The following is a 7,953-nucleotide window of genomic DNA, read 5'->3' as shown; positions in this document are numbered from 1 at the left end:
CAAGCACCTTGAAGTGCTGCTGCCAGAGCACCTCAGGGAGAAAAGGAAATGGTTTGCCATAAGGGTAGGGAACGTAGCATCAGGAATAACAGCCAGATCCATAGGACTGCATGGGTAGTTCACATAGAGAAATTCTCCCTATAGAAGAAAGACTCGAGAAGTGGCAACTGCTAGCTGAGCGGAGGAGGCTGTATTGGAACAGGGCATAGAGCACAGTACAATTTAATGTAATCACTAGGAGCCAGTGCATTTTGGTTGGACTGCCCTGGAGCTCTCTCAAGAGGATATGTTTTAAAGCAGAAATGGTTGCTGTTGGCTGGGGATTTGAATAGTACATCAAGAGATACAGTATGAAAGCATCTAATGCACGGGAGAAGGAAGGGGACGGGCTGTACATAGCAGAAAGGGCATCACTGCGTTTTCAGAAGTGATTTAATGTGGACTGGGAAGGTGACAGAGCTTGGAAAGGCCTGGAAGGCAACCTGCTGTACAGATGTGTCTGTGCTGCAGGAACACCTTCCCTAGCTCATAGGATCCCAAAGTGGTTTGGGTTGAAGGGAACTTAAAGCTCATCCAGCTCCAACCCCTGCTATGGACAGGGACACCTTCTACTAGAGCAGCTTGCTCCAAGCCCCTGGGTCCAACCTGGCCTTGAACACTGCCAGGGATGGGGCAGCCACAGCTTCTCTGGGCACCCTGTGCCAGCGCCTCAGCACCCTCCCAGGGAAGAGCTTCTGCCTAAGAGCTCATCTCAGTCTCCCCTCGGGCAGGTTCAAGCCATTCCCCTTGGCCTGGCCCTACAGGCCCTTGTCCCAAGCCCCTCTCCAGCTTTCCTGCAGCCCCTTCAGGCACTGGAGCTGCTCTGAGGTCTCCCCTTCAGGAGCCTTCTCTTGTCCAGGCTGCCCCAGCCCAGCTCTCTCAGCCTGGCTCCAGAGCAGAGCTGCTCCAGCCCTCGCAGCATCTCCATGGCCTCCTCTGGCCTCGCTCCAACAGCTCCACGTCCCTCTTGTGCTGCTGCCCCAGAGCTGGATCAGGGCTGCAGGGGGGGTTGTCCTCAGAGTTAATAAAGGGCTTTGCCGGAGTGGCATTGGGTGAATGCAGGGGGAAGCCATGCGTGACTGCTGGAGCTGGTCCAGGGAGGATTTTTCCCTGAGGAATATGAGCATCACCTCATCCCTGGGTGAGCATGCATGGGAGGGAGGATGAGCAGCCTGGCACAGACCCTCCTGGGGCCGAAGGAGCTGCTCAGCCAGGGTCTTGGTGTGGACAACAAGGTGCAGGCACTTCTCCCATGCTGCAGGCAGCTCTTCACCTTCACCATGGGACTGGGGCTTCCCTCGCAGCTCAGGCTGCAGCTGGGAGAACCAGCACTAGGTGTCAGGGGCATTTAAACTCCGGAGGGAGCTGAGGTCAGACCCTGAGCCCAGGGACCCCGGAGGGCAGTGCGGGGTCTGGGGGCTCGGCTCCATGAACCATCACTGCTGCACACCAGCAAAGATGTGCCAGGGCAGGAACGTTTCTCTTGGTGGTGCTGATGTTAAACATCAACTGGTGTATTCCCAGGAGTGCCCAAGTTACCCATCATTTGAGATGGCACGCACTGGGTTCATCTGGAGAAGTCACCCAAGCCACGCTGTTGCTCCAGCATGGATGCTGTTGGCACTGTTTTATGGTGCATGTGTGTTTGCAATGCTCCCAGCACCTTCTGATGGGTATAACAGGAGTGCCACAAACCCAGAAGAAAGCAGGAGGGCTTCCAGAGGGGAAAACCCACCCCACACACTGCAGGCATGGTGGGAATGCATGGAGCTGGTACTTTGGAGCAGCCCTAACGCTGCCAGGGCTCACACGTGTTGGAGAGGAAGTGCTAAATTCCCTCTGCATGGCCTGTTAACAATAGCTTTCAGGAAGAGCCCTGGGTATTTCTGCTTGCTCTTACCACCCAAGAAGGGCAGGGCTCGAAGTCACACAAGGTGGCCTTGGCTGGGGCTGTCATTGCTGTGAGTACCCACAGGCTGCTGGAAGGGATGGCTGTGTTTTCGCTCCTGAGCTCTGCTTGTTGTTTTGGCTGCCCCAAAGGCCACCCCAGCTGTGGGATTCATCATGTTCAGCAGCTAATGGTGTGACCTCCTGAGGATGAGATGCCTCGGGTGCCTGCAGATGTCTTGCTCCATGCAGTGGGGTTGCTATCCGGCCGGGGTCCATGGCAGCAAGGATAATGAGGATGGGCCGAGTGGCACAGTGGGGACCTCACTCCTGCTGCTATCCGCGATGAGAAGGGGAACACACAGAGAGGAAATTGCCCTTGATAGGGGTTAGGAGGGAGGCTCTCCTTGCTGTTCATAAATGATGATCCCATCTGCTCGCTGTCACCATGAGCCAGGCAGCACCGAGCTGTGGCAGAGAGAGCTTAGCGCTTGCAATGCTGCTAACCACTTCCTGATGTATGTGGAATAGAAATATATCATGCCCCCTCCAGCTTAAGGGTGAATGTGTTTGCCCTTCTGCTTCTAAACAAAGAGAGGGAAACCAGCCCTTTCCTTCTCTGCCAGCATGAGCTTCCCAGGTTCAGCTGAACAGCCCAGAGCTAAGGAGCTGATGGGGATCCATCACTCTGGTCTTCACATCCTGTCTGGCTCCCCCGTGCCTCGTGTGTTTTGGCATGACTTCGGATATCCCAGTAGAGCTCAACTAAAGAGCTCCACACCAGAGATTCCCCATCCCTGTATTTGGTTAAACCAGAAACTCGGCTCTGAAAATGCTCCACAAAGGTTGAAAGACGGATGAAATCCACCCGTTTCACTCTGTCCAAGCTACTAATTTCCTGTATTTAGACAAAAAAGGTATAATAAAATGCACAAGATAACAAAGAGTCATGAGTAGAAGCATCAAGGTCTATCCCAAGCAGGTAACCTCAGATAAGCAGAGTCTAGGGCTGGAAAACATGGATTTATCCCTGTATCTATGTTGGGGAAGACGGGATTCCTTTGTGCTTACTGATATGTGCAGATGGGTGCACTTGGGGGCAATAAGCCACGCAGAGCCAGGTCTAGGTGAGGGAACCTCCATGAGAGCAGCATGACCACAGCAGTGTTGCTGTATGGGGTCTCTGGCAAGCCAGGCCGGCTGCTGGGGCTGCTGTGGGTGGCATCAGAGTGTGTGGGATAGCAGCAGTCAGTGCAGAGGGAGCTGTGGCCCTGCTCAGAAGCAGCAACTGCTGACAGCACTTCTTCCACCCTCCATACAGCCAGGAGCAGCCAGCCCGGCCCCCTGCAGCTCCTCACTTCCTCTGCATCTCCATCCCAGCTCCCGTCCTGCCCTTTATCCTGCACAAAGGGCAGCGAATTCCTGAGCTTTGCCCCCCTGGAACGGCCAAGATTGCGTTTCATAGGCTTACAGGGGGTGCTTTGAGTTGGCACCGCATGGAAAAATGGGGAAAGGGGCTGAGGGAGGAGGGATGAATGAAATGCAGGCACCTCTCTGGGCGATGGAGGTTGATTTATTCCCTTAGGGTTGAAGTGGAGGGTGCTAAAGGTCAGCCTTTAAGACGGAAAGCAGGCTGCTGCACACCCAGAGCAAACAGAAGCGGGTGATTTGTGTGCTTAGTCAGCACCCAGGGCGTTCTTGTTGCTTTAGAAATACCATGTTCCTCTCCTCGCCCAGCTTTAAGCTGTTGGGCAGGAGAAAGCAAATACTGAGGCTGGGAGCGGGGTTATGGCTTAAGGAGTTTGGTGAAGGCAGAAGCGAGGAGCAGGAAGAGGCTGGGGATGAAGGAGGAGAGCGTGGAAGCAACCACAGGGGCTCCGGTCCTTACCCCAAAAGGTTGCTTCAGATTCCCCCATGTCCCTGCAGGAGGTTGGTGTTCCAGGTCAGGAGCATCTGGCCTCGCTTGTTCCTTCCTTTCCACGTTTAATCCCTGGATCTGTGTGACAATGCCCTTGTTCCACTGGGAAACGTTGTCTGAATGACACCGCAGAGCCCAAACGTAAGAGCAGCGTTGGCAGCGCGCCTGCCTGCTGTTACTCGAGCATAGGTGCGGTCAGAGGAGCGTGGAGGCGACGGGAAGGGAAGAAGCAGCAGAGAGAAAAGAGTTCAGTAAAGTAAGACCACGACATGAGGAAGCACAATGAGCACCATAGGAAAGAGCTTTTTGAGGAGAAAAGAAACTCTCTTCTCCAGGCTTGTTCAGAAGAGGAGAGAAGGCTCCTGAAGGGGAGACCTTAGAGCAGCTCCAGTGCCTGAAGGGGCTCCAGGAAAGCTGGAGGGGGGCTCGGGACAAGGGCCTGTAGGGCCAGGCCAAGGGGAATGGCTTGAACCTGCCCGAGGGGAGACTGAGATGAGCTCTTAGGCAGAAGCTCTTCCCTGTGAGGGTGCTGAGGCGCTGGCACAGGGTGCCCAGAGAAGCTGTGGCTGCCCCATCCCTGGCAGTGTTCAAGGCCAGGTTGGACACAGGGGCTTGGAGCAAGCTGCTCTAGTGGAAGGGGTCCCTGCCCGTGGCAGGGGTTGGGACTGGAGGAGCTTTAAGGTCCCTTCCAACCCAAACCAGGCTGGGATTCCATAATCCTATGAAATTCTGATGGTATCGCTCCAGTGAAATGGCAGAATTACAATCATTCCTCAGTTTGGGAAGATCCTGGGTGCCACAGTGATCTGTAGACAGTGATGATGACTTTTGGACCAGCAGCCTCAGGTAACCTGTGTAAGAGGCTGTGCAAAGGCTGCTCAAGGTTTCCAACCTGTTACAATGATCTCTTTAGGAAGTTTTGGAACACAAGGGAAGTTCTGGAGGACTGGAAAACACCCAAGGAGAGGTCAATAAGGAAAAGGGAGAGTGTTTAAAGCTCCATCAGGCTGTTATCAGTCCCACAAAAACAATTCTATAGAACTTCATTAGCAGGACATTAAGGGAACATCAGAGTTAATGTGGCCAATGGTTTTCAGGGCAATAGACTCTGTCAGGCAAACTCAGTATGGTTTTTCAATGCGATTATGAGCTGGTAACAGACGTGTTTGACACATTTGTGTTGGCTCTGCATGATGATATGATTAATAAACGCCAACAATAGAAATCCAGCATGTTTATGGCAGTGACTGGCAAGAATAAATAAACTCCTTGAGGACAGGCTTGCAAATGGTACAAAGTTTGTGGGGCAGCAAACAATAAGGGCATGTCCCAGGCTGCTCTGCAAGCCAGACCCAAGCCATGAATATTCATGTGATGGTGAGCAAATGCCATGTGTCCAGGGACAAAGAATGTGCCTTTTCTTACAGAATGGAAAGGTTTATCCCAGGTGGCAGTGACCTGAAAGGAATTGAAGGTGATGGTGAGTAATTGGCTGAACATCAGCCTCAGCGTGACCCTGTGGCCAACAGCTAATGGTACCCGCGATGGCACCGACACAACGTTGAGGAGGAGCAGATGGGTCATGCTCTCTTTGTGTTTGTGACAAGAGCCACCGCTCCATGCACTTCTGGCACCCACAGGTTAAGGAAAACCTTGAAATATGGTGATTTTTGCTCCCCAGAAAGCTTAAATGAGGAAATTACTGGGAAATGTGCCCTCGAGTGAAAGGCTGCAAGAGCTCAATGTGTTCATCTGGTCAAAGAAGAGGTTGGGTGATCCCAAACCTCAGGACCAGATGAGAACACCAAAGACTTGATAACAGACTTTTAACTCTACCAGGCAAGGGTAAAAAGAGATCTACGGCTGGAACTGGGTGATCTTTAATGTCCTTTCCAACCCAAACCATTCTATGCTCTGTGCTTCATTCTGTCATTAAAACCATTACGGATTGGCACCAGCTGCTCACTCTTTGAATACTGTTGTTTAACCCTGTTTTTAAAGCTCAGTGAAAACCACACAGTAGTTACTACCTATTTCAGGAGCACTGGCTCAGTCCCCAACAGCACAAACTCTAACTTGAACAAAACCATAATCTTAGCTGCTAACAGTGGTAGGCGGTGGTACCTATAGATTTTACACCAGAGCTGGCTATGTAACACGCACCAACCAGTACATTCTACATTCCCCATAGCCACAGGTAGCTCATCTCAATGGTCTGAGGCACAAAACATGTTTAAATCACTCCTTGCAGCACCCGGCAAAGGCAGGCACAAAATGCACAGTACTTCCCCCCGATACAGCTCCGGCCCCATCCAAGCAAAGGCAGCATCAGGCTGCGGGGCTCAGAAACCACCTGGCTGTTTTATCCCCTTTCCTTCCACCACTGATGTGTCTCTTTCCTTCTCGGTCCTCCCAAAGCTTCTACCACGTCTCCATGGTGACTGCAGTGTCAACACGTCCGAAGTGACATCCATCTGGTCCCGCACGGCACCCTGCTTGGCAACCGTAGGCTGATGTGCAAGAGCTGGTGTACTACACGTGAAGCTCCCACCAGGCTCTCCTTGCCCCTCCTGTGCTGTTCCAGTTGTGGTGCGTTTGGGAAATTCTTTTATCCCATTTAATTTAGTGATGATACAGGGGTATCCAGGCCAGCAGCATCCAACCTTAGCGAGAGAAGCCAGAGGTGCTCATAAAATAAGCGTAGTTTATTTATATCTCTGAAGATAAAACAACAAAGGCAAACGCAGGAGCCCTCAGTGGCCTGCATAGCCTGCCCTTGGTCCTGCTTTCCATCCCCACAGTGCCCCTGGCAGAGCATGGAATTCCTGGGCAAGGACGGCTCCGCTGCACCTGATAACGTGTGCCTGGGAACGGGATGCCTGCAGCGTCGCTCTCGCAACACAAAGTCATCACAGTAACAAAGAGCTGCTTCCAAAGGAGGGAGCTGCAGCCTTAAACCTTGAGGAGACCTTGACATCCACGGAGGTTTCTGGGGGCTCCTGGTGTTTTCCGGAGGAAGCTCTGCTGTGTCCTTGGGTGAAGATGACGCTTGGGTTGTGCAGCTTTTGGATGGGACGCTGCAGCTCAGGAGCTGGTGGGACGTTTCAGGATCAAGCTGGAAGGGGTTTGGTGTCAGCGGGGAGCTTTCTTTGGGACCACAGTCAACGGTGGCTTTTCGGGATGGGGGTGACATCCTTTATGGAGCTGAGGGACAGGATGGGGCAGGGGGAGCTGAGCTTCATCCCTCACAAGATAAGGGAACGCCTCTGCTCGGGGCTGTGATCCCTCAAAGGGGGTGTTGCTGCTATGGGGCTGTGTCCCTTCACGGGGCACATGAGGTCCTTGCCCCGGGGCTGCATCTCCTTAAAGGGGACACAGGGATGCTGCCATAGGGCTGTGCCCCAGAGGGAGGTGTCATGGACAAGGGGCTATCCCCCCTCCTGGCGGGTGCCACTGCCTTGGAGGCTGAGTCTCCCCATGGTCGGTTTCATGGCCATGGGGCTGCGCCCCTTCATAGGGGAGGATGCAGGATCCGGCCATGGGGCTGTGCCCCTTCATAGGGGAGGATGGAGGACACAGGATCCGGCCATGGGGCTGTGCCCCTTCATAGGGGAGGACGCAGGATCCGGCCATGGGGCTGCGCCCCTTCATAGGGGAGGATGCAGGATCCGGCCATGGGGCTGTGCCCCTTCATAGGGGAGGACACAGGATCCGGCCATGGGGCTGCGCCCCTTCATAGGGGAGGACGCAGGATCCGGCCATGGGGCTGCGCCCCTTCATAGGGGAGGACGCAGGATCCGACCATGGGGCTGCACCCCTTCATAGGGGAGGATGCAGGATCCGGCCATGGGGCTGTGCCCCTTCATAGGGGAGGACGCAGGATCCGGCCATGGGGCTGTGCCCCCCCCGGGAGTTACCAGAGGCATGGGGCTGTGCCCCCTCGGGAGGGATGCTGCTGCGTGACGGCTGCACCTCCCCACGGTGGATGTCACGGCCATGGCGCTCCGTCCCGTTACGGGACACACGCGGATCCTGCCCCGGGGCTGTGTCCGCTCAGAGGGGATGCTGCTGCCATGGTGTCTGCCTCTCCCCACGCTGCGCGGCATGGC

Source organism: Pezoporus occidentalis, unplaced genomic scaffold, assembly GCF_034315485.1.
Source record: "Pezoporus occidentalis ecotype Australia unplaced genomic scaffold, CSIRO_AGI_Poc_V1 ctg205, whole genome shotgun sequence".
NCBI classification, from domain to species: domain Eukaryota; kingdom Metazoa; phylum Chordata; class Aves; order Psittaciformes; family Psittacidae; genus Pezoporus; species Pezoporus occidentalis.
The sequence above is the reverse complement of the archived record's forward strand: the minus strand, read 5'-3'. Positions refer to the sequence as shown.